The 26093-nt window shown below is 36.9% G+C and overlaps 1 protein-coding gene across 7 annotated transcripts in view; it reads right to left on the reverse strand.

Annotated features, from left to right (window-relative positions):
* Window positions 1-25075, reverse strand: part of ATXN1 (ataxin 1) — a 530883-nt gene extending 505808 nt beyond the window's left edge. For 2 of the 7 annotated variants that reach the window (XM_069092451.1, XM_069092450.1), the window contains exon 1: window positions 24907-25072. The gene's annotated coding sequence lies outside the window, so the exon portion shown is untranslated. Of the gene's footprint in view, window positions 1-24906 lie in introns of all 7 variants that reach the window. The other 5 variants (XR_011169127.1, XM_069092453.1, XM_069092456.1 and 2 more) reach the window with 5 other exon arrangements.
* Window positions 25076-26093: the final 1018 nt, after the last annotated feature.

Genomic DNA, 26093 nt, shown 5'->3' on the forward strand with positions numbered 1-26093 from the left:
TTCTAGGAGTTTACATGAGAGTTGGGGTGGGGAGAGGGGGAGAGGATAGAGAGGATATAATACAAGAGTAATGGTAACTCCTACACAGATAGCTGACAGTCAAAAAGTCCTTCAGAACAACATACAGGTAGGTGTGTGTGTTTGTGTGTGTGTGTTTCAAATGATAGAAATGCCAAACCTGGTCTTATTTAAATATCATAAATTATTTTGCTAACCATGCATAGGTGGAAGTACAGACATTTCTGCCCACAGCCTAGTTCAGAAACTTTGCTCTATTTTTAATTATTTGGTGTGCTGAGGGCCTGTTTGCTGATTAACTTCTGTGTTGGATGTCAAAGACAGTAAAGCTCCTGACCCACACCTAAGAACACAGAAAGCAGCTTAATTATTTTTAAATAGCAAGTGTAATATTGCAAACCAGTGTGTAGGGACAGCTAATTTACAAAGGACCTTTTGATAGCTACTGTTGTCTAAAGCTAGAACATATATTAGGAAAGTTGAAAATTCCTTGATCACTCACATAAGATAACCAAGAAAAAGTATTTTTAAAAGAGAATAAATGTTCCTCCTTGTATAATTACTGGAGCTAAACGGAGAGGGGGAGAGAATGAAAGTTTTGTTAGGTTAAATTAAGGTAGCCCTAAAAAGTTGAGCTCTGATTATCTAAAGGCATTGGAATGCCAGGAGTTTTAGGCAGGAAAAAAAGAGTAACTCAGAACCAAAACGTTTATAGTGGTACAGGAAATGGACTCAGAGACAAGGAGAAGAGGGTCAGAAGCTGAGCAGTAATACTCAGATACGACACACGTTAGAAATGCTGAGCAAAGTGAAACTCCAGAGAAGGAGAAGAGGAAGGGAATTAAAGTAAAGAAGGAAGGGAAGAATCAAGGTATAGAAAAAGAAAAATCATAGTAAGACAGAGATATTTTGCTTTTGTAAGTTTTTAAACTGTATTAAAAAAAAGTTTCCAAGTTAGAAAACAAATCCAAGAAATAAACTAGTGACTGCCCTGAAAGAAAAATATAATTTTAAATGTCAAATTTAAATCTGGAAGCAAGGCTAAATGTTGCTGGATTTATCATGGCCCTATGACTTTCATCGATATACCCAAAAAGTTGAGAGGTAAGTATTTACAGGCCTCTGATATACCTTGAGACCTAAGGTTCTTCTGATATACAGGTCAAATTCTAATATAACAAATTCCACAGGAAAATCACAATATTTTAGCATCATTATTATACTTCCCAGGTACCAAGAACCATCATTACCCCTCCCTCCCTCTCAGCAAGCTGGGAATAAAGTAAGTAGGCACCTCAATGAACCTGGAAATGGACACATGGACACCAAACGCATTGAAATTTTCTTGCAGGAGATATTTCTTTTGCTGTTTAAATTCTGCTCCTGAGTTCACTGACACTGGTAGAGTTGCAGCAAAGATCTTGGAAGTGGGCTTAATCTCTGTGTTAAGACCTTTACAAGGACACACTCGTACTTGTGAATGATTTTTTTAAATCCTCTAGTAGATAGGGGGGCAGCTAGGTGGCACAGCGAATAGAGCACCGGTTCTGGAGTCAGGAGAACCTGAGTTTGGATCCGGCCTCAACACACACACACACACACACACACACACACACACACACACACACACAAAACTATCCGTGCGACCTTGGGCAAGTTGCTTAACCACAATTGCCCTCCAAAAAAAAAAGCAAAAAAAAATCCTCTACTAGGAAGAAATCTGTGAGAAGAAAATAAAAAAAAAAAAAACTATTCCTAAGAATCTTTCTATGTCATGCAAGTAAGAGTTGGGTTTTGGAAGTAGGGGCAGATATGGATGCTGGTGATATTAAGGAATGAATAATTTTGAAAAATGTTTATTAATCACTGTGCCAAGTACTGGGGATACAAATTGAAAAGGGTAAAGGTCCCTATTCTCCAGAGCTCACATTCTAAATGGGGAAGACAACACCTAAATGAGTGTTCAGCTGCCGGGCAGATGAAAAGGTTGGTGGTCCTTAGAGTATCAAACAACCATCATGGTCTTTGGGAACAAGGAGATAGATGGATAGATAGACAGATAATTCATATTCTGTAAATTGTATCATTTTAATTATAGCATATAATTGATAATAAATTTTTCAATTCAGTAAATTTTGTGATGATGTGAAAAAATTATTACTATAGGTCCTTAATCAAGGCTTGGAAATATTTCTGTTAAAATGAAATTGTATACTTTAACAGTATTCACTATAATTAGATCTGATCTGTGACTATAGCCATATAATACTCTTACAAAATAAATCAACACTGAGTTCAAATTTTTTAGAAGTCAGGAGGAGCAAAAATGTAGTTGGCCAAACATAAACTGCTTTCCGTGGGATCTTCTAGTTAAATGAGAGCTATTCACTTGCCTCAATTGCTGTAGCCAATCTCCAATACACAGCAGATTTATATTTCAGAAGGTTTTTTGACAGAGAACAAAATGTTACTGAAATATCTCTTCCATTCCTTTTGTCCTACATAACATTCCAAGACCCAAACTCATAACAAGGGGCATATATTTGTAAGCTTCTGTTTACTCTTGTTTCATTCTAGTTTGTCCATGCTGCAGTTTTATTTTCTTTTTTTATCACCCTTTCTTGACCAAAACTTAACACATTCATTCCTACCACATGCTGTATCTAACATACGGAAAGGCAATTTTTTATATTACACCATCTTAAAATATCTATTTTTCCCCAAGAGTCCTATTGAATTACGACCTATGAGAAAAATGTTTATAGTAGGGGATAGAAACACTAAAAATCAAAGCTGAGAAGCAGTTCTAATCCAACAGTCATCACACCCTATGTGGCACCCATTACTCCACAATTTAAACCTTAGATCTATGAAGAACAAACAGGCTAGACCCAGCAGAAACAAACTGATGCAAGATGAATCTGTCCTCTATTGCCTCTGTCCCCAGTCATCCCAGGTCTGAACCTGTGCTCAAATGACAGTATGAAAGGTCTGAGTTTGAGCCTTTTTGTCAACATCTTTATATTAGGACAAAATCAGAGATCAAGGGGGAATTCCTGATCTAAAAGTAACAAAGGTATGTAGCTGTATGGCCACAAAAGTATGAAATTGTACATTTTTCTGGCCCTTTAACAAGTAATTTTAAGCTAATTGAGTGTTATTTGGAAATAGATTTCAAATAGACAGGGAAAAACCCAGGAGGGAGATATGTGGGAGGGAGGGAAAAAGGATGTTAGGTCCAAGATAGGATCTCTGAAACTGAAGGCATTTTATATAAAAGGCCTATGATTCAATAGTGATATATTATTTCCATTGGAAATTTCATATATATACTTTTACTTAGGGGAGAAAAGGCCAGATCCTGGAGACTTCCAAATTAATGGATTGTGGAGAAAAAAAGAACAGTTGTACATTCAGCATCCTCAGGGGTAGTAAAGATAAATCACTCTTAGTTACTCTGCTAAAGCCCAAAACAAAACTTCCAACTAAAACAGTCATATAAGAAAGATCATATTTGTCCCTATTCTGACGCCTCAGTATGGAGAGATGGGCTTTGTGTCCAGATTGCCTACCCAAACTACTAGTTCAGGGGGGTGGCTAGGTGGCTCAGTGAATAGAGTACCAGCCCTGGAGTCAGGAGGACCTGAGTTCAAATTTGACCTCAGACACTTAACACTTACTAGCCATGTGACCTTGGGTAAGTCATTTAACCCCAACGGTCCTGCCTTCCCCCCTCCAAAAAGCAAAAAACAAAACAAACTACAAGTTCAAAATCTAGATGTTAAGTCTATTTAAAGATTAATATAGGGTCAGGCTCCTGGTATTCCTAGAGCTAACAGCATGCTCCTCACCCACCCAACTACTTCCATAAAAGAAGTAAATCCCTTTAGAAAACAAGGATTCCTTCACACCAGCGCCACATAGTCATTCTTTTTGGCATCTAAAATGATACTTGGCACACAGCAAATGCTTAATAAATGCTTATCAAAATGAACTGAATAGAGCTGAAGGAAAAGCAGTTGTTGTCCACAGACCTGGCTTCAAGGGTTGGACAGTCTTTTAAATAAAAGGTAGAGAAATACACTGGTAAAGAGTAGGTAGATAGCTATAGCCTAATGAATTTTTTGGAGGGGGAGGAAGGGCAGTTGGGGTTAAGTGACTTGCCCAAGGTCACATGGCTAAGTTTTTTGTATGTGTTAAGTGTCTGAGGCTGGATTTGAACTCAGGTCCTCCTGACTCCAGGGCTGGTGCTCTATTCACTGTGCCACCTAACCACCCCACTGAATGATTTTCTAGTATCCAAAGATAGAAAGGCTGGCTCTCTCAAGCCAAAGCAATAACCACTGTATTTTAAGGTAATTGCATGAACTTTCTTCTTCTCTGAAGATTCTTCTGGATAAAAGGGAGTAAATACCACCAGAAGAGTAACCACAAAGGAAAAAAAAATTCATTACAGAAGGCATCAGGTCACAAGATTCAGTGGCTAAAGATGACTTTCATTTTAACCATATCAGCATTGTGTTAGTAAGATGAAGTAGATGAAAAGGAAGAATTTAAATTTTAATTAATTTTAAAATATGAACTATTTTTCATTTTAAATATAATTTTAAATTAAAATATTATAACAACAAATAAACATTTAAATGTAAAAAAATCAAAATAAATTTTAAATTTAAATTTAAAAGTTTTAAGGGGTCATTAAACATTAATATTAACATTAATAATAATTTTTAAAATAATAAATAAATAAATAAACATTAACAGCAGTGAGTCAAACCATCTCTGCTCACAAAAGACCTGGTCATCTATAGATTCATAAGGTAACTATGTATCTCCTGGAGCCCTCTAGCTGTACATATCTCTGCAATGTAAGGGGGCTTGGTGAAGGAACACCTTCTCTCAAGCTGCTCCTATCTGCAGATGAACAAGGCTTTGCATTGAAAATGAAAAGAAGGGAGAAAATTTCCTAGATCCAGTTGCTAAACCAGATGCCATATAGAAGGGCACAGGAGAAAGAATCAGCAGTAAAGGCGCTAATCCACGAAAAGTATCACAGGACTATAGATCTGAACATGGAAAGACTCTCAAAAAGATCTAATCCAACCCTCTCATTTTATAGAAGGGTAAGAACGTCAGAAATGATGCTCAGATGTCTATACCCCAAGACGCTAATAAGTAGCAGAAATGACAGAGAGAATGGAAGGCTAGAGTCACGCCATCCTAGACTCTGATCATTACCCTGCACTTGAGAAAAGACTTCCATGAGTTCAGAGACAAAACACATAGGATTCCATAGAGCGGAACCATAAAAGGGAAGTCAGTTGAAGGCAGGCTAGGAAGCACTCAATTAGAAATTCTGAGGATTTAAAAGAAGTTGATACCGATGAAAAAGAAGGGAAAATGGGGTAGAGAGACTGATACTGCTGCACAAGGAACTCAGAAATAAATTTATATTTTAAAAGCAAGAGTCCTACAAATAAATAACAGGATGGCAAAAGTCCAGTATGAGCTAAGGCTTGCAATAACTACTAAAGAAAAGAAAAAGAGTTTTGTTTAGCTGGGGGATGGGGGAGAAAAAAATCAAAGAAGAAACTGGTGCCCTGCTTGGGATGGATAGGAAGAAAAAAGAGAAAGTACAATTAAAGATGGAATGTAGCAGAATTGAATGAACTTGGAATCTAAAGCCTAACGTCAGTCTTGCCTTCAATAATTACTTACTTAGGAGTGGCGCACAAGTCACTTTCTCTCTATTATTCTTAGCTTACTCAAATGTAAAATGAGAATGTGTGAACTGCCCAGTTCACAGGATTGTTGTGAAGAAATGCTGGGTAAACCTTAAAAGATTACATGAAACGGGAGCCTTTAGAGAGAGATGACATGGAAATTCAAGTAGACCTGAGTTCAAGGACAAGTTTCTGCCACATACTTATTATTTGATGGCAGGCAAGTAATTTAACTTCCCACTGCCTCCAGGTAACTCACTGAAGTGGGAAGTGGAAAAGAAAGAATGAATCTGCCCTGGTAGTAGGAGTTCCTCCTACTACCAAGAGTGCCATAAACCAATGAAATCATAGGCTTGGTTAAAAAATACATATAACTTGGCCTCTACTTTGTTTCTATTTTTTCTGTCAAGGAGAATGACCTTCAAACTTGGAAGGATATAACAAAAAAATGGTCAACTGAGAACCGAAATTCAAATAAGTGGGCATAGAGTAGGAGAGGAACTAGTTTCCTTGGATAAGTTCACATCAACAGACCAAGACTAGCTCCTTCCTTGGGTCATGAAACAATAAGTAAAGATAATTGCTGGAGTGATCTCTGAAGAATCCTGGTGAACAAGCAAGATGGCATCCATCCAGAAGCAAGTAAAGATTTGCCTATTTTTAGAACGGGGAAAAAAGATGGCTCTTTCAAACTATAGATTGGTGGGCTTGATACCATATTCCTGGTAAAATTCTAGAATGGGATGGTTTGTGAGCAATGGAAAAAGGGGAGAAAAGAATTCCCATTAGCTCATATATTTCTTTTAGTTTAAGTCATGACAGATTAACCTCAATGAAAGGATCACTAGTAGATCAGGGAAGAGGATGAAGAGAGGATGTGTATACTTCAAGAAGAAACCTGGCATATCTCTCATGATATCTTTAAAAACAGGTAGCTATCTAATGACATAGTTAATAGAGTGCTGGGCCTTGGTTCAGGAAGACCTGAGTTCAAATCCAACCTTAGGCACTTACTGGCTATGTGACCCCAGGCAGGTCACTTACCCTCTGTTTACCTCAGTTTCCTCAACTATAAAATTGGATTGATAATAGCACCTATCTAGCATAGTTATCATGGAGACCAAATGAGATGATAATTGTAAAAGTGTTTAGTACAGAGCCTGGCACAGAGTAGGTGCTATATAAAGGCTCATTCCCTTCCCCTTACCTGGACAAGATGGAAAGATGTAAGCTAGGAGTGTTACTATTTGATAGATTCAGAAGTGGTTTGGTTAAACAGAACCAAAGACTACTTAATGGATCAATGTCATTTCACAGAAGGGATATTAGTGGCATACAGTAGCACTTCCTCCTTGGCTATGTGTTGTTCACAGATCTATTCACAGGTCTCTCTGAACTTCCATGTCAGCTCTCTTTAACAGCTCCAATTTTATGTAATCTTTTATGGTTTACTCAGATAAAAGTCATAGATGATGTGCTTACTCCCCAAAATGGAGAGGAAGAGCTAAATAAATACAGAATCAAGACCCAAAGGTATCTCAACCTACTGAACACTGGGCTGAAGTTAAGCTAGTGAAATACAACAGAGAAAATGTAAAGTTTCACACTTTAGTTCAAAAGCCAAATGTACAAATTTAATATGGGGAGATAAAGGTTCATCTAAAAAATAGCTGGCTGTTGATGGACTACATATATATAGTACAAGTCAGTATGGTAATATGGAAACAACACGCTAGTATGATCTTGTTGTAAAAGACTTGTGAGTTTATGTGAATAATGCTAATATGATCTTGTTGTAAAAGACTTGTGAGTTTATGTGAATAATGCTTACACAAAAATAGATCAGCAGTGGGCAGCTAGGTGACGCAGTGAATAGAGCACCAGCCCTGGAGTCAGGAGGTCCTGAGTTCAAATCCGACCTCAGATACTTAACACTTACTAGCTGTGTGACCTTGGGCGAGTCACTTAACCCCAACTGCCTTCCAAAAAGAAAAAAAAAAGATCAGCAAGCAAACTTATAGTCTGAGAGAACTGCGAAGGGCACTGGGAGATTAAGTGACTTGTCCACAGTAATACAGTTAATATAGGTCAGGGGAAAGACTTGAACCCAGGTCTTTCTAATTTCAAGGATGGCCCTCTATCCACTAAACCATTCTGACTTCTTAGTCTATGTTAATTATAATATCCGTAACAAGGATGATCCTACCAGACTCTACCTTGATTAGTCATTTCAATCCTGTCTGACTCCATTTGGCATTTCCTGATAAAGATGCTTGCGTGGTTTGTCATTTTCTTATCCACGTTATTTTACAGATGAGGAAACTGAGGCAAAAAGGGTTAAATGGCTTGTCTAACATCACCCAACTAGTAAGTGCCTGAAGCCAGATTTGAACTCATAAAGATGAGTCTTCCTGACTTCAGGCCTGGCATTGCAAACACTGTACCACCTCACCGCTCTACCTTACATTTTAGGAATATGTTGACAGTTATGTAGAAGATAGATAAGAGAGAGAAAGACTTGAGCAAGGGAGAACAAGTAAGAGATTACTGTAATAGTCCAGGTGAGAATCATGAGGCCCTGAACTAGTTGGTGGCCATGAGAATAGGGATAAGGGAGCAGAAGTGATATACGTTGGCAACAGTTAGCAACTGATTGGATATAGGCTGCAAACTTGGGTGCTGATGCCCTAAAAAGAAAAGCAAATGGAGAAGAGGACGGGGGGTGGTGGTTTGTGGGAAAGATAATGAGTCTGAGCCATCCAAAAGTGGAATATACCATCCCATGATAACGAGTTCTTAGATAGAAGACTACTTGCCCGTGATGCTGTAGATGGAATTCGTGTTTTCAGTAAGGTTTGGTCTAGATAACTCTGACATCCCTTCCAGCACTAAAATTCCATGATTCAAAGGTTTGCATTGCATAAACTCCTGGAAGGGAAATGGAAATTTTTTTCTCCTCCCACCACAGGAACAGCAAACCTAGGTTTTTTCACTCCTTTGAAACTTTGAAGCGTACATTGTTGAACCTTACAAAACTGGACTGAGAAAAGAAAGCCGGCTATGTTTAGAATTGTTCCCAAGATTCAGAAGAGAGGACAGAATTAAATGTACCAGAGGGACAGAAACTGCTAGATCGTTAGGCCACCAAGTGTTCCATTCAAAGCAGTATAACCAACAGCCAGTGTTTGTTCTTTTCCATGGATTAGTAACCAGCCCTGTATACAGAGTGCAAATCCTTCTATCTGATAGACTTGTTTCCACATCTTGGTTAGGTGAAGGATTGGACTTGCTTATTAACATGACACATATTTCAAAGTCACTGTCAGAAATGTATTTTTATCATTTTTAAAGTGGTTTATTACTTATCATCATCTACAACTAATTCCTGGAGAGGAAGAAGCAGATCTGTAACCTTGCAGGGGTAGAAAGAAAAGAAAATGGCGGAAGGAGAGTTTTCCTTCACTGCATCTGTCGACACAGATTGTTATCACACTGTTGCTCATTAGGACATGGCTAAGGTAATTTTTTTTTAAGTGAAAAAACAAAACCTGTACTATTTAAAGAGTAAAAGGTAAATACCAATTGTAATAAGGGTTTAGAGAGCACAGTAAAGCCAAGTTAAAATATCAAACTTTAGGCTTATAGAGTATCAACATGTTTCCTTCAAGATCAACAGAAATCAATTTTTTGGGCAGGAATGTTTTTTAAGGGACCAGATCATCTTTCCATCAGTAGACACAGAGTAAATGTACCTGCCTTATCAGCCTCTAATCACCTTATCACCTAGATGACCTTGAAGGGGTGGGAAGAGGGACTGAAGGCCTCTCTACCTCTTTTATACCCCAAACCAGGGGTGGAGAACTTGCCACCTCAAGGCCACGAGTGGCCTTCTAGGTCCTCAAGTGCTGCCCTTTGACTGAATCTAAACTTCATACAACAAATCTCTTATGTGGTCTTAAGGCTGAAGGTTCCCTGTCCTAAACCAAACCTGAAATTACTGAAATTACCATTAAGCACCTATCATCTACTCAGAAGTGTGATTCTTTGCTGACCGCAATAGAAATTATAATTAATAAAGTGCATTTGAAGAAATGATCCAAACTTAAATGAAGACTAAATAACATAATCCTAAAGAATGAATAAATTGGTCAAGGGTATACTGTGACTTGCAAAAGTACTGGATTTGGAATAGAAAATCTTGATTCAAATCCTACCCAACTGCTATTTCACAACTTATGTGACCTTGAACCATTTGCTTGACCTTTCTGGGCATCAGTTTCCTCATTTGAAAAATGGATGTTTTGGGCTAGATGAAGTCCAACATCTCCTAGCTCTTAAGTCCTATGTATAGAACTCTAGTCCAAAGATACTAAATCTGAGTGACTGAAGCTAAAAACCAGAGGAACAGGCTCAGAGAGAGACAGAGAGAGAGAGAGAAAGAGAGAGAGGGGGGTGGTGGGAGAGACAATGGGGGAGGGGTGATATGGGAGAAGGGAGAGGAGAGGAGAAGAGAGAGAGAGGGATAATTCCAAAAGATTCATAATGGAAAATGCTATTCACAACCAGAGAAAGAACTATGGAGTCTGAATTGCAGATCGAAGCATATTATTTTCACTTTTTTGTTATTGTTTTTTTTATTCTTGTGGTTTTTCCCTTTTGTTCTGATTCTTCTTTCACAACACGACTATTGTGGAAAAGATGAAAATAAATAAATTAAAGAGAGCTAGAGAATGAGGATCCACTGACAAGGTGGAAGATAACTTGAAGCAGGCTAATTCAGAATTTGGGGCTAAACGAGACTATCTTGGAGATGTTGTAATCTAGGGATTCTTAATTTGGGATTTGTAAACTTGTTCCCTATTTATATGTATTTTGAAAATTGTATTTCAATGTTAGTTTCCTTTGTAATCCTATGTATTTTATTTTGTGCATTTAAATGTGTTATTCTGAGAAGGGTCTATAGACTTCACCAGACTGCCAAAGGGGTCCAGGATACAAAATAAAAAGCTTTGAAACCCCTGCTGTTAATAGGAGCCCATTATTTTAGGGTTCAAAAAATAAGGCTAGAAAGACGAAATGAGAAGTATACATGGCAAAGAACATTAGGATTCAAACACATGTCTGATGCCAAATCTAGCACTCTCTAAAAGACACTAGTTTCTTAGGCTATCTACCTTATATGCAGCACCTGATGACAAGGTCACTGTGCTCTCCACAGGCCATTATTGTTCACCAAGGTGGGGCTTTTCCAAGGTCTTTCTAGTTTTATTCCTACAATCCCTTTCCCCAACTTCCTCATGTTGCCAATTGCCCAGGGACCTCCTTTGCAGGACCATGTTCTGCGACTAAAGTTTAGTCCTCCTCCTCTTCATTCTGACAAAGGGACCTATGTCTAGCCTTGGAAGCATCCTTGGTAGGATGCTTAGTAGGACCCTAAGTAGGCATTCTGTGGGACAGAATGAACTAATCAGGGCTGGCATACCATATCCATAACAACCATACCCCCACAGAAAGGCCAGCTCAGGTTGATACCTCCAGATGGATCCCCCTCAAAAGTAGATCCTTCTGGGATATTCCAGCTGTCCCTTCCATAGGACAAAGCTAAATTCTGACCTTTGCCCTAGTCCTTGTGGGCAGATTAATATTCAGGTCCAGGAGGCTTCAAATACAACATTGGGACTGCTTCTTGACCTTGTCCCTAAACTTCAGTGTTCCCTGGGGCTTCTTCCCTAGGTTCCATGAATGTATACTTTTGGCAAGTGTTTTATTCATTCATTCGTTCAATTATTTATTGTATTTTTAAAATTTAATTTATAGACGAAAATAAGCATTTCCATAACACAGTATTATACAAAAGATGATTACACATGAAACTGTAAATCTATTATGTACAACCTGCTATTCCTTTAAAATATATAAAGTTATCATATAAATTTCTTTTTTTCCTTTTTTCTCCCCTCCCCCCCACCCCACCTTGGAGATGGATACCATGGTCCTTGTCATTCTCTATCTTCTAAAGTGCCCTCCCTCCCACCTTTAACTACTAAACATCCCGTCCATTACTCAAGGTCTGGCAGAAATGATACCATTTCTTTGTTGAATACTAGGCCCAAAGCGATCTTTCTCAGCTTTTTGCTTGTATCACTCAGAGAGCATTTATTATATGTTGGCAGGGAGTGTACTTGTCTGTGCCTATGTCTTATCTCCCTTACTAGATTCTATGCATTTTGAGAAGATGAGGCTTTAACACTAATATGCCCCATAATGTCTAGTATAGAAGATACTAAATATTTCTGAATAGATTAAAAAAATAGACTTGAATGTCAAAACATTAAGGAGAAACATGAAAAATTCACTCAAATAATCCAGAAGTTCTTTCTGTATGATTGGAAATATGGCTGATATTAGCAGATACTGACACATTAGTGGAAACCAACACAACTTATGTTAGTAAATACTGTCATATCTACTTGTGTTAGAAAATATCAAAAGGAAATTGTGATTTCATCAATGTGGGAACACCCTGTACTGATTCTAATTGTAACTGTCTATAACCTACTAATAGGTGGCACCAGCCTAGAGTCAGGAAGCCCTGAGTTCAAACCCAGTCTCAGACACTTACTAGCTGTGTGACCCTGGAAGTCACTTAACCTCTGTTTGCCTCAATTTCCTCAACTGTAAAATGGGGATAACAGAACCTACCTAACAAAGTTGTTGTGAGGTATGAGATAAAAGTTATAAAGTGTTTAGCACAATGCCTGGCACACAGTCAGCACCATATAAATGCTAGCTATTAATTATTTTAGGTCCAGAGAGGTTAGGAGACTGGCCTATGGTCACATAATTAATACAAATCTTTACAGACCAGAAAAAATGTTTTAACTTTTACATGGATACTTCATTATGTTTGGAGAAATAACCTATGTTAGATCATTTGAAGTTCTAAACAAATTATCACTGGGCATGCCTTATGTCTTTTGTACTACAGATTTTTAAATTGTAAGTTATCCTAAGTAATCCTTTATGATAAAAATGTTTCTGACAATCATATTTATAAAAAGAGTAACTAGCATTCTTTAAATATGAAATCATACCCCTTTCATTTGTAGCTAATATTTAAACTTAATAGGAAGACTTAATTAAAAGAAACAATTATGTTCAGTTATCAGTAATGAAAAAAGTAGTGGTTTCAGGTGAGAATTTGCTAAGCTATTTTAAAAATGTCATAAAAATATCAACTCTGCAACAGTATCAGTTAACTCATTTTCTAGTGAAATGTAGGAGACCCAATAACTTATGAGTGATTAATATTTTTAAAACACACTTAAGGAAACTTAAGCAACTTTGATTCTTTTTATATTTCTAAGTTACCTTTATTCTATATATAATTTTCACTGTGCTTTTAAAAGATACAAACTTGCAATGTCTTCTAATAGAGTGTGACAAAAAACAAAAGCTATATTCAAAATCTTTTCCCATTCAAAAATAAAAGTGATTTATTTCTTCCACTGTCAACTAAATATCTGCATTGGCTTACTAAGACTTTTAAAGGTCACAATAGGTCAAGAACTTTCATGTGACTTTTAATAAGTAAACAAAGAGGACAATACAATGTTATGTAGTTTTCTTTACATTTTATTAATTAAAAAAATTCTCTTTGGAAGGAAAAAAATCCAGAATGTCTGGCCAAATTTTATGATTTTTTTATTTTTATTTTTTTGCTTTTTGGAGGGGCAATTGAGGTTAAGTGACTTGCTCAAGGTCACACGGCTAGTTTTTTGTGTTAAGTGTCTGAGCTCGGATTTGAACTCAGGTCCTCCTGACTCCAGGGCCAGTGCTCTATTCACTGTGCCACCTAGCCGCCATATGCTTTTTTTTACAAAAGCTTCTCAGGTACTATGAAAATAATACTCAGTGGAAAAGTGAATGCAGAAAAGAAAAGGGAAGGCCTCCTAGTATCTCCAGAAGTCAAAACCCAATGACACCAATTGGATTTGCATATACAGCTCAGTGAACAGTATGGCTTCAATACCATTACTAACCACAGCTCCAGTTTTGCCCTGTCTTGGAACAGACTAAAGTCATAATCAGTCAAAGGTTATTTTCCAATTGTAATATACTCCACCTTCTCAAAATGGTGCCATTTTAGGCACCATAGTTAAGAATAGTAAAAGGAACTGGAGAAATCCTCGGTCAGGAAGTAATAGAGAAAAAAAGATAGTCTCAGGTGTCTTTGATGACCTACCAAGTCTTGATAAATTTCCACAAATTCACACAATGTCAGAGTTGGAAATCTGGCCTCTATTTCAATTTGTACACTAAATTATTTAATAATAATGAGAAGAGAACTTCCAATTAAACATAAAATAGAGAAAAAAATTTAATGCACAATTGGAGGAGGAAGAATGCTGACACAATCTATTTTTTTTTTGGCTATTTTGCTTTCAAACCACAATTTTAGAAGATACTTAAACTTTCTACAGATAGCAAATCCCTTTTCCAATCCAAGTTTCATGAACAGGGAAACTTCTTTTTTTAAATCCCGGCTTTGATTTATTATTTTTTTTATATTTTGAACTACTCAGTACTAAGCCTAGTATTAAGTAAAATATTAACAGGCCATATAAAGGTTTCAGTATTCCTCTGGTAAATCTCAACAGAATTCATATGCTGCCCTCCTCCCCAAGGCCTACAAGGCAGTTTTAGAATCACACATTAAATTCAATGCTCTGTTCAAAAAGCCCATCACTGTTAAGTAACTCATCAGAAAATAAAGAGGGAATTACCAAATGGGAATTGCCAAGCAATTACTTCTCTGAAGCAGATGACATACAACTGTTGTAGGGAGGGGCTTTCCTGTCAGTTGTTAGGTCATCAAATCCCACTAATCTGTAAATTAAAATGTATTCCATAAGATTACAGCTGTCATGTGTGCTGGAACCACCAGTGATAGGTTAATGATAAATCTTTAATGTTGTTGAATGGGCTAATGAAATAAGAAACTTTGCCCTTTAAAAAAACAAAAATAACTCTCTCTCACTCCTCCCCCTGCCCAAAAAAGAAAAACATTTCTGCTATTTTAAAGTAAGTTAACTGCTATAATTCAATCTGCAAGACAGAGAGACCAACCCAATCCAACCAGCCAGACACTGGGCTACGTGATGGACAAGATACAAGGAAAAAAGGAAGACAATGCCTGCCTTCAAGGAACTTATATTTGTCCTGAGAATCAAAAATTTGTAAATTCAATGTACTATGAGAGGCATCCAAGAGGAGGAGAAAAATGTGCTCTGTCTTTATCAATCTGATTTGAAAAAGTTGCATTCTTTTACAAAACAAACAGAGGAGGAGAACTGGTAAGTGAAAAGGGGATGAGGAGACAGCAAGATCTGGGCTTCAGATCATTCTCCTTCCAAAAGCATGACCTCGTTTTCCAACAGCACATTTTGTTCCTAGCCTGTGCATTCATTACCACCACCACCACCACCATCTCTCAAGCTGGAGAGATAAATAGTTTATATCAGCCAAATCTTACAAGCCAAGCAATGACCCAGTGAATCCTGTAAGAGTCAAAAGTTCAGCATCAGCCTGAGACTTTCCCTGCCTAGCAGCATTAGGAGCCCCGCTTAGGTGTAATATGTACACCCAGAGACAGGTAAATATATCATCCTCATTGTCATCTTTGTTTAATGGTTACTGAATGTGCATCCTAAGCCTGGCAGTGGACTAAAGAGAATGTGGGAGAAAGGGAGGGGATCTTGCAAAGAGCACTTTAGGAAAGAAGAAAGGTCTTTGAAAGTGAGCTCACCAGACATGGGACAGCCCCCAAGAAGCCCTGCCTTACATACCATCTCATTTCAATTCGATTCAATTCGGTGTTTGCTAATCACTTGTGATGCCTCTGTGAGTGGGTTAGATATAGAGGAGAGTGGGATAAAACAAAATGTACCTGCCCTCTTGGAGTTTATAATTTAGTAACCTTTCCTATCAGAGAAGACTGATCTGACCTTTCTTTCTTCTTAAATCTACAGCACTCCAAACCCTTCTTATGGCACGTATCACAAATTGTCTCACTGTGGTTTGTGAAGAAATCACGTTTCCATTAGAACATTAGCTGCTTGAGAGGGGGTATAGCCTGTGCTTTATTCTTTTCGAGTTTTCCCTCAGTTCTCTACCTTAGCAAGTTCTCAATAAATGTTTTAAAAATGAATAAATTGCTGTTTTAATGGTTACCTCTACCTTCAGTGATTCCCTAGTTCAGATCAGGAGTAGTAAATATCTTTGGCAGACATTCAAGGCACACCACAATATAATGTCTAGCTTTCCAACATTATTTCACATAACTCCTTTCCATGAACTCTGGGCTCCATGAAAACTGATCTAACCTCTGTTCCTCAAATGTGTCAGTTGGTCTCTCATAGCCTCACGTTTGCTAACTATGTTATAGATTCCTGAAATACCCTTCCTCTCTTTACCTGCTGAATGCCTATCTATCCTTTGAAGCTCAAGTCAAATCCCTTCTTTTCTATGGCACCTTCCTTGTCCCACCCAACCCCCAGTCAATAGCAACCTTCTACTTTGACTTCATGGTGTTTTTTTTTTTTTTAAGCAATCGGGGTTAAGTAACTTGCTCAAGGTTACACAGCCAGTTATTTCTGGGTGTGGTGCTAAGTATCTGGGCCCGGATTTGATCCCCAGGTCATCCCGACACTGGAGCCGGTGCTCTTACTCACTGAGCCACCTGGCCACCCCCTTCATGGTGTTTTTAAACAAGGATTGGAGAAAATCACACACACACCCACACACACACAAAACCAGAAAATTTTTATTAAAAAAAAATTAAAGGGTTTTGTACACACAAAACTAATGCAGGTAAAATTAGAAAGGAAAAAGTTAACTGGGAAAACCCTTTGTAGCCATTTTCTCTGATACAGTGTCATTTCTAAGATATATGAGGAACTAATTCAAATTTACAAGAACAAGGGACCTTCTCAAATTGATAAGTATTCAAAAGATATGAACGGGAAATTTTCAAAGAAAGAAATGCAAGCTATGAACAATCATATAAGACTCCAAATCACTAATAATTAGAGAAATACAGATTAAAGAAATTCTGAGGTTCTACCTCATACTCAACAATTTGGCAAAGACAGCGAAAAAGGAAAATGTAACTGTTGGAGGGGCTGCTGAAACCACCCATGTTAATACATTGTTGGTGGAGCTGTGGATTGCTCCAAGTATTCTGGAAAGTAATTTGGAATAAAGCAGTTAGAAAAAAGATGATAGAGATGGTTTCAGGAGAAACCTGGAAAGACTAGTATAAACTGATGCATAGTGAAGGGAGCAGAACCAGGAAAATAATTTATACAAAAACAACATTCTAAAAACAAACAACTTTGAAAGACAAAAACTTTGGTCCGTACTCACCACAATACCAGAGTAGCAATAATGAAGTATGTTACCTAGCGCCTAACAAAAAGAAAATGAACTCAAGATAACATAATAAATACACACTTTTGGATATGGACAATGTAGGAATTTGTTTTACTTGACTATGCATATGTATTGCAAAGATTTTGGTTCTCTCTATTTTTCAATTGAGGGCAGGCATGGGCATGTGAGGAAAGAAAATTAATGTTAATTAAAAATAAAATAAAAGTTAGCAACAGAAAAACAAATTGCCTTATCTAAATTTTTTAAACAATCTTCCTCTTCAAACCTCACATCCTTTTCTGCCACATCTCTTACATACGTATTTATCTCACACAATTTCATACATTACAATTACATGTGTCTTGCCTCTAACAGAAAGTTAGCTTAATGAAGACAAGGTCTTAACTAAACTTTCACTCCCCCAGAACCCAGAAAAATGCTGTCAAAAAATAAATATTTGTTGGATGTATGAATGAATGGCTCTTGATGTTTCTGAGTGCAGGCATTACTCTGATTCAGCAGAGCTCAAAATGCATCCTGGCAATTTTTCAGGGAATTTGGGTAGTGTAGATAGAAAATCCAGATAACTTTGAACACTAAAAAAGGAAAAGAAGAGAAAAAAATCTGGCTCTACACTTAAAACAAAATTCAACAGATCATTACCTCCATTTCACTTTGTGTCATGTAGATCTGGCCTAATCTTCCCTCTAGAAACCAGGCATTGATTCTATCTTTTTGCCCAAAGTTGTTTTCTTTGGAGGAAAAAATTGAAACCAAATAGCTCTAAGTGTTTAGTGCTCAATTAAGTTGGTTTTTTTTTAAATGCCATACTTAAGAAAGTTCATATGAACCTCCAGCTAAAGATAACAGAGTTAAGTTATGAAATTTCGAAAAGTATGGTCAATGAGTAGCCACAAATAAGCAGTTGCTAGTGGGTCAATGAGATGCTGCAATGTGATTTATGGATGTCATACTAGATGAATAAATTCAGATCAAAAGGAAGGCCTGTAATAATTGTTAAAGTGCACTGTGCTTCACAGAAAATCTTCCGAATAAAACTGATTAAAAGAAAATGGATGGATCACATGTTTACAGAAAGGGAGATACTGCACATTCTGAATTACAAAACCAGCTTTCCCTACAATCTACACATACATTATAATTTTAAATACAATAAGCTCAAATTCCTAATGTGTATGTGTGTGTATACAGATAAACACACCCATATATTTTTAAAACTTTCAACAAGATTTCAGCAGTTAAACTCTAAACAGGAAGACACAAATTTGCAAAAGCATACCATCTGTTAACCCATTTATTGCCTACCTGCTTGTCCACCTCCTCCCCCTTGAACTCCAAGCCACATATATACATATATACAGCTTCAAAAAGACCATCAATCCAAAGTCAGATAGGAAATCTGCAAGAGGCCAACACCATCATATAAACTTTCTAATCAGAACACTTGTAGCGGTGGTTAATTCTACTTTGAGGCAGGTGGTACAGCAGGAAAAGCACTAAATTTGAAATCAGAAGACACTCCCCCCACTTCAAATCTCAGCTTTGCCACTTACTATCTGTGTGACCTTGACTAAGAATAGATTTTTCAAGTAGTATTTAATTTTCTCCTCTAGAATGTAAATGTCCTCCTTGAGGACAGGGGCTGTCTCTTGTATTTGTAACCCCAAGACAAAACACATAGTATGTGCTTAATAAATAAAAACTTTTCATTCAGTCATTTCACTTGTCCTGTTGGTCACCAACAGCTTCTTCCAGGACCCTGATCCATCTATTGTCCTCACTGTTTATTACACCTTGAATCTCTCCCTTCCCAAGGAAAATACTTCTCTCTGTCTACAAATGTGCCCAGGCAGCTCCATTATTTAGAGAAGGGAAAAAAACAAAAAACAAACAAAAAAACAAAACCTTCTTGGTGGCTTCTCCTCCATACACCCTGTGTACCATTCTTTCACAAACTGCTCAAAATAAGATTCTATACCCAATGCTTCCAATTCTGCCTCAATCATTGTCTTGATGTTGCTCTCTAGAAGTTAGAGGTTTAGAATAATTCAAAAATAAAAAACACATCACTTTTGGATTGATTAAACCATAGACTGAGGGAAAAGCAAATATGTATAATGAGGTTGTAGAGATAGGATGGGGCAGAGTTGTAAAGGTCCTTTACTTGCCAAACAAATTAATTTATATTTTATCTGATAGCCAATAAATGAGCTGGCTTAATCGAACTTTTTGAGGGGAGGAATGACATGGGCAGAACTCTGCTTTAAGAATATCATTTTAGCAGTAATGTCAAGAGTGGCTTGGGAAAAGAAGAAACTTAAAGCAGGGGAGCCAATTATGAGATCTATTTCTTTTTTTTTTTTTGCAAGGCAATTGGTGTTAAGTGACTTGCTCAAAGTCACATGGCTAGTAAGTGTGTCAAGTGTGAAGTGTGTGAGGCCACATTTGAACTCAGGTCCTCCTGACTCCAAGGCCAGTGCTCTATTCACTGCTCCACCTAGCCACCCCTGGAAGAACTATTTCAATAGCCTCCTAAGAACCTGAAATAGGTGTTAGCCACCTGATGAGAGATAAGGGGACAATTGTGAGGGATATTGTGACAGTAGAATCACCAAGGTGACTGGATATTTGGTGATCTTATCCACTCTCAAAGCTACAACTATCACCTCTATGAAGATCAACATGTCCATTGACAGGGATATTTGGACCTATCCAAATGGACATCTACTAACCTGACCTCTCTGCAAACTGCAAGCTTCAATATTCAAGATCTTTATTTCCAATTGCCTAAGATATCTCCCCATCAGGCTATTCTGCTACCACCTCAAAGTCAGCGCATCCAAATTAAACTCAGCATCCTTCTATCTAAACCAGTTCTTCAGACTTAAATACCTATTTCTATTAATGACACCATAATTCTCCCGGTGACCCAGATTTATAAACTTAAGGTCACTTGATTCCTTCCTCTCTTTCAATTCCAACACCCAACTGCTCACTGACTTGTGTCTATCCTACTTTTCCCTGTGTCTCTCAGGTCTCCCCTCTTTTACCTGTTCCTGATATTAGTCTCCCGATTCAATCATTTTAATTGCTTTTTAGGTTAATTGTTGAAAAACTTAACCATTGGTTATAACTTCCGGGGTCTCTTCCTCCTGGTCCATGTAGCACAATATGATCAGATTTTTTTTCCTAAAATGAGCTCTGATCATATCACTGTCTTGTTGTAAAATCTTCTGTGGATCCTCAGTGTCTCAGAGTAAAGTCCAGATGACTTTTCGAGCTTGACTCAAGGTGGGCTGAGAAGCTAGGGGTCTACTGCAGCCTGCTGAACCAGCTCTAGTGAGTCAACTGCTAAATTTTTAGGACATTTTCAATTCAAGAACTGGCAAATGCTACAAATCAGGGCTTGATTTACTATTTTATTGATTGCATTGTTGATTTATATGACTATCTATACTTCAGAAAATGGTGAAGAAAACATTAATATTGCAGACTAAACTTATGTTACACATTTATTCTTCCCCCTTGTAGAGTGAGTTGTTAAATACTTAATGGCAATGTCCCTGAGATTGAGGCTACAAACTAATATTGGTCTCAATCTCAGTTTTTCAGTTCAATTTAATCTCCCACTCTTCCTTTATATTAATCCTGTAATAGCCAAACAGACTTTACTACTATTTAATATTCCCTTCAGAAGCCTTGGGTTTTCCTGCCTCCATAACTTTCCTCCTCTACCTGGAATACAATTCAGTTCAATTAAACACAATTTAACCTGCATCTGAGTAAGCACCTACTATAAATTAGGTACTGGGGAGTCAAAGACAAAAATCAATATGGTTCCTGCCCTCAGAGGGGTTTACATTCTATTGGGGAATAGGGAACAAGAGGAGAACAACATTTACACATATAAGAAAACACAAAATATATGCAGTCAATTCAAAGTCATGGGGAGGCAGGGGTATCTACAGGGGGATCCACAGGGGGATCCAACTGGGGGATCCACAAGGTCCTTTATTTTAAAGGTAGCCCTGTGGATTACGGTAGGGAGAGGTAAAGAGATAAAACATTCCAAGGAGAATGAACAACCTACAAAGGTCCAGAGACAGGAAATGAATGTTATGTATAGGGGAGAGCCTATAAAGAAGTTTGATCAGAACATGCACTATCTGAGCAGAAATAATATAAAGTAATTTGGAAATATATCCAGATTGTGGAGGGCTTCAAATGACAAAGAGACAAGCAACAAGGCAAATACACTTTTTGATCAGGAAAGTAAAATGGTTAGTCATATGTGCTGTGGGACTATCAATTTGTCAGTCTGGTAGCTATGTGGATGAATGACGGATTGCAAAAGGAAAAATGCCCTCTTCCTCTTCTCTTTCAAATCTGACTATTAAAACCCTAACTGCATTTTCAAGCCCCAGCACACATGTCATCTCCTCCATAAAGTCTTCTATTACCAATCCAATTGGAAGAACTCTCTCCCTCTTGCTTTCTTCCAGAGCACTTTGTTTTTAGTTCCCACATGGTATGGTAATAGTCTCATACCCTATTTTTCTGGGTATACATCTTTACCTACCATCCCAGACAGTAAGCTCCAGGAAAAAAGAGTACATTTTGCCTCCATCATCACATCCCTGAAAGGGCCATATTAAATGGTTTGTAGACAGTAGGTAGTCAATAAATAGCTACTAAATAAATGAATGAATGAAAACTGCTTTTAACATGACATGGCTTCAGTGACAGTTAAATTCTGACTTCATTAAGCTATAAAGAATTTATAAATAAAACAAAAATAAATAATATCCATGTTCAATATTTTAAAAACCCACATACTTTAATGATTACTCTAAAAGGGCAATGTGGATGACATTGTTTGCTTGCCCAAGTTTAACAGTCAATTGCACTGCCTATAATAAGGTCCTTATTTATGCAAAATGTTTAGATAATGCTTATAATATTGCTTTACATGCAATCACAGGAAATGTCAGCTACTTGAAAATCCAAGGTGACTTTGCACTACATTGTCAATAATACAATGTGGGTATTCATCAGACACTCAGACTTGATTAACACTATGAAGAACTGTGTTTCTTCTCAGTAAGTTGCATAGATTGGCTAACAAACAAGAATTTGCCTGAGACTTCCTTTTTTCACAATAAAGCAATTTTCTAAAACCATGAGATAATGTTGTTAAAAAAAATGATCTACTTTCCTTAATACTCCATGCAAAAAAAAAACAGATTGCTTCTGACCTGTGTGGACCACATGCAATTAAGTTATTTTCCTGCAGAAATTTAAGGCATGAATTCATAAGTGTTAGAATTTCTTGACTAACTCTTCCAGTGGTGGCAAGAAACTGTAACCATTTAAACCAACTTCCTACAGAAGGTAAAAGGCATGAATTTGCATGGAACAAATTACTTGTTGGTCTATTTCCATTTAAAGAACAACACTCTAACCTAGAACTAATATAACGTAAAAAAAATGTGTTTATATTCTACAACGAGGTAGTATACATATTAAAAAGTTATTCCACAATAGGGTTTTCCCTGATTGACTTTTCTGATGTAGAATCCAGTAAGATTCTGGAGCAAGTTAAATTTTTATGACATAAAACCAATAACTTCCCTTGGTTTTGAGTTAAATTCCTCATTTCATATTACAACAACATGAAGGACATTTGCTTACTATGGTTGCTATATTGTCCACAATTAGAATGTGTATGTTATTTTTCTATTGTATATGTATAGTTATATGTTGTTGGCTAAAAGAAAGTTCTGGGAAAGTTATAGGATTCAAAATGCTGGCACAATTATTTTGCCTAGCTTCCAAGCAGCCTGCAATGTTAATAAAAAGAAAGAGAAATTAGGCACATCTATTTATTTAGAAGCATTTATGGGCCAGATGGAACACATGTAATTACTTAAAATTAATGAAATGATAGAAAGGTAAAAAGATACATAGCTAGAGATAGGAGTATATAACCTTTAATATAACATTTTCACTAAACAGTATATAAATCAAAATCACTTTAAATAAATAAGTAGGGCAAGGTACTTTCTATTTAAGAAAGTAATATATGAATCTTTTAAGGCCATAAATATTTCTTTACAAAGTAACAACTTCCTAAAGTTTACAAAATCATATTATGATATATTATGTTTGCTGAAAATGGGCAAATTTAAAATACAGTATAGGAATAGAAACAAAAAACAACTTTATCTAGAATTTACGTCTCCAGAACTCATCAAATAATAATAAAAAAAAACGTTTTGCCTTTTCCCCCCCAATAACCTTTTTAGGTTATCTAAAATACTAGTTAAGATTTCATCCCTTAAAGGCTATCTCCATCCTGAGACCTTTCTAGATGCATACTTTGCCCCTTTGCCTGTTCATAAAGACCTCTTTTGAATTGCATCTAGCAGTGTGTTTTATATTTCTCTAACATATTTATCATGAATTGCTATATACAATAGTTATCTGTGTTTGTAATATATGTCTCTACTAGACTGTAAGCTCCATGAGGGCAGGGACAGTGTCAGTTAAATTTTGCTCTAGAATAGAGCACATATACACAAACACACACATACACACAGGTGCAGAAGGAAGAGCTTAATAAAGGTTTAATATAATTATGCCTTTATCTTATTCTAACTTGTGTTATGTTATTTGTACTTATATCCTTTAGCTTAAAAGATGGTAAATTCGTTGAGGGCTGTGTATCATTTTTCATCCTTGTATCCCTAGAGTGTGTTACACACAGAAGGTGTTTAATAAGTACTTATTAAATTCAATCTAACCATTCCAGGGTTCAACAAGTTTTGCTGCTATAAAGTTCTCTCAGCTCTAACTTGATTCTCTCCTGCTGTAATTTAATTTCCTCTTTTCCTGTCCTCAATGAAGAACAATGAGTCATCATCCTTCACAAACACTCAGTATCTGGATGATTGTCCAAGTTTACTGTATGTGAAGAAATCAGGAAGTTGTAAAATGCAAACAGGCCAAGAGAAAGAAATACTAGAGTCACTAATGGGTGTTTGTACAAACCAAACAAATTCATTTTATTTTTTCCCCACTGTCTATGTTAAACTTACATATTATTCTGTAGCAAAGTCTAAAGAATTAAAAATGTTTTATTCTTATGATAACTATTTGGTAACAAATCATTTTTGTTTCTTTGATTAAGGAAAAGTAACCAATAAAATCACTAAATGATCCTGCAACCACAAAGAAGGTGAAGGCTTGAGGCTGTGAACCCCCCCAAGTAATTCCAGTACAGGCTCCTCCATGAACTGTCTATCCTCTAAGGACCAGTCTATGTAAAGTCAAAAAGCTCATCACCAAAAGGTGGGCTGTAGGGGAAATGGGGTTTTTGGCCATGGCAGCTGCCAAAGACCAGAGTACCAGGAAAGGTTTATGGTCTGTGTTGGTGAAAGGACTACCCATGTGGAAGTAATTACAAATCCCTGAAGTATTTTAACAATAAATGTAATAAGGCAAAAAGTTTGCATCTCCTTGGTAATTGCTTCAACGTTCCTTTTCACTTTACTTGTGTAGACATTGCTCGCCCTAGACCAGAAACAAAGCAAGTGACATGATTTCACTTTTGAAGGATAAATCACATAGAACTTTTCTAGAATGTTTTTCTTTATATACCAGACTGCCTAAATCCTAAGATACAAAATGGATAGCATTATGAAACTCTTACCTGATTTATAGTACACTTCCCAGTAGTGATGATGGGAGAAGGGGCTGCTGTACAAAGATCATGAATAAATCCAAAGTTTGAATGGACCACCCTGCTGGCTTGCCTTGTGATGCAGCTGCAACAATCCAAAAGTAAAGAAGATGAAAACCAAATGGAAAACAAAATAAGTTGCCTCTTTAGGGTTCGAATTTAACTTCAGAGGCATGTAAGAACAGTAAATTCAGGGTGATTATCAAAAACACAGAGAATCCCTCATTTCAACGCCTGCACACAAACACACAGGATTCTTTTTGCTTCAGGAGAAATGCAGATAATTACAAACCAGCTTCAAAAAGTGAAATTTGCTTTCAATTAACAGAGTCAATGAATGATGTATCAAAGAGACATCAATCAAACTATGACCACTTCAGCTCAGCTGCCTAGACCCCTAGGCTAAGGTTAATGTTTGGTCCCTCCTCCTCCATTTGGGCTAGTTAGCTTTATTTTGTTCCACAACTTCATACTCTCCCCCTAACTCTTGCTATTCAGATCAATTTGTGACCAATCACAAATGGAATTAGTCTGTCCAATGATACTACTGTAACTTCTAGGCATAAAAAATCCCCATCCCTCATTTAACCCACTATCTAATATTCACCAACATGCCATTTCATTCAATTATTCAATGCCTACTGTATAAGTTGCACTATAAAAGGCATGTTCTCTTCCTTTTTTGAGAGCATATACAGTCTAATATAATTTGAGGTACAGTCATAAAAAAATTGCTGAAATCAGAATTCTGATCCCACAAAACTAAAAAGACAAACAGCATTTCCTAAAACTCAGAGGATAAATAAAAGAATTTACAGCTATCATCTATTGGTCCCACATCTTCAGAGAGATAAATTTCCATCTTTTTTATCCCTCGCCATCAAAAATCTTGGTACTTCTAGTTATTTTAGGATCATAGGCTAACCCTAACCAGATTTTTAAAGTGCAGGTAACCTTTAGTTGTGCACACTAACTAGAAGAGACAGTGCATAATGCTGGCAATTCTGAAACCATATTTTTGGCATTAGAATGAAATAATATAACCTTTGATGTTGATATGCCTTCCCAATTATGTTCTGCTGTGAACTTCCTGAGTGCATATGAAATCATGGTAAGAAAACAAAATCCCAGAAGCATGTTGGGCCTCAGGAGAAACC

This window comes from Petaurus breviceps, unplaced genomic scaffold (assembly GCF_028583685.1).
Source record: "Petaurus breviceps papuanus isolate PSGF00001 unplaced genomic scaffold, PetGlider_PUasm1.0 190, whole genome shotgun sequence".
Lineage (NCBI taxonomy): Eukaryota > Metazoa > Chordata > Mammalia > Diprotodontia > Petauridae > Petaurus > Petaurus breviceps.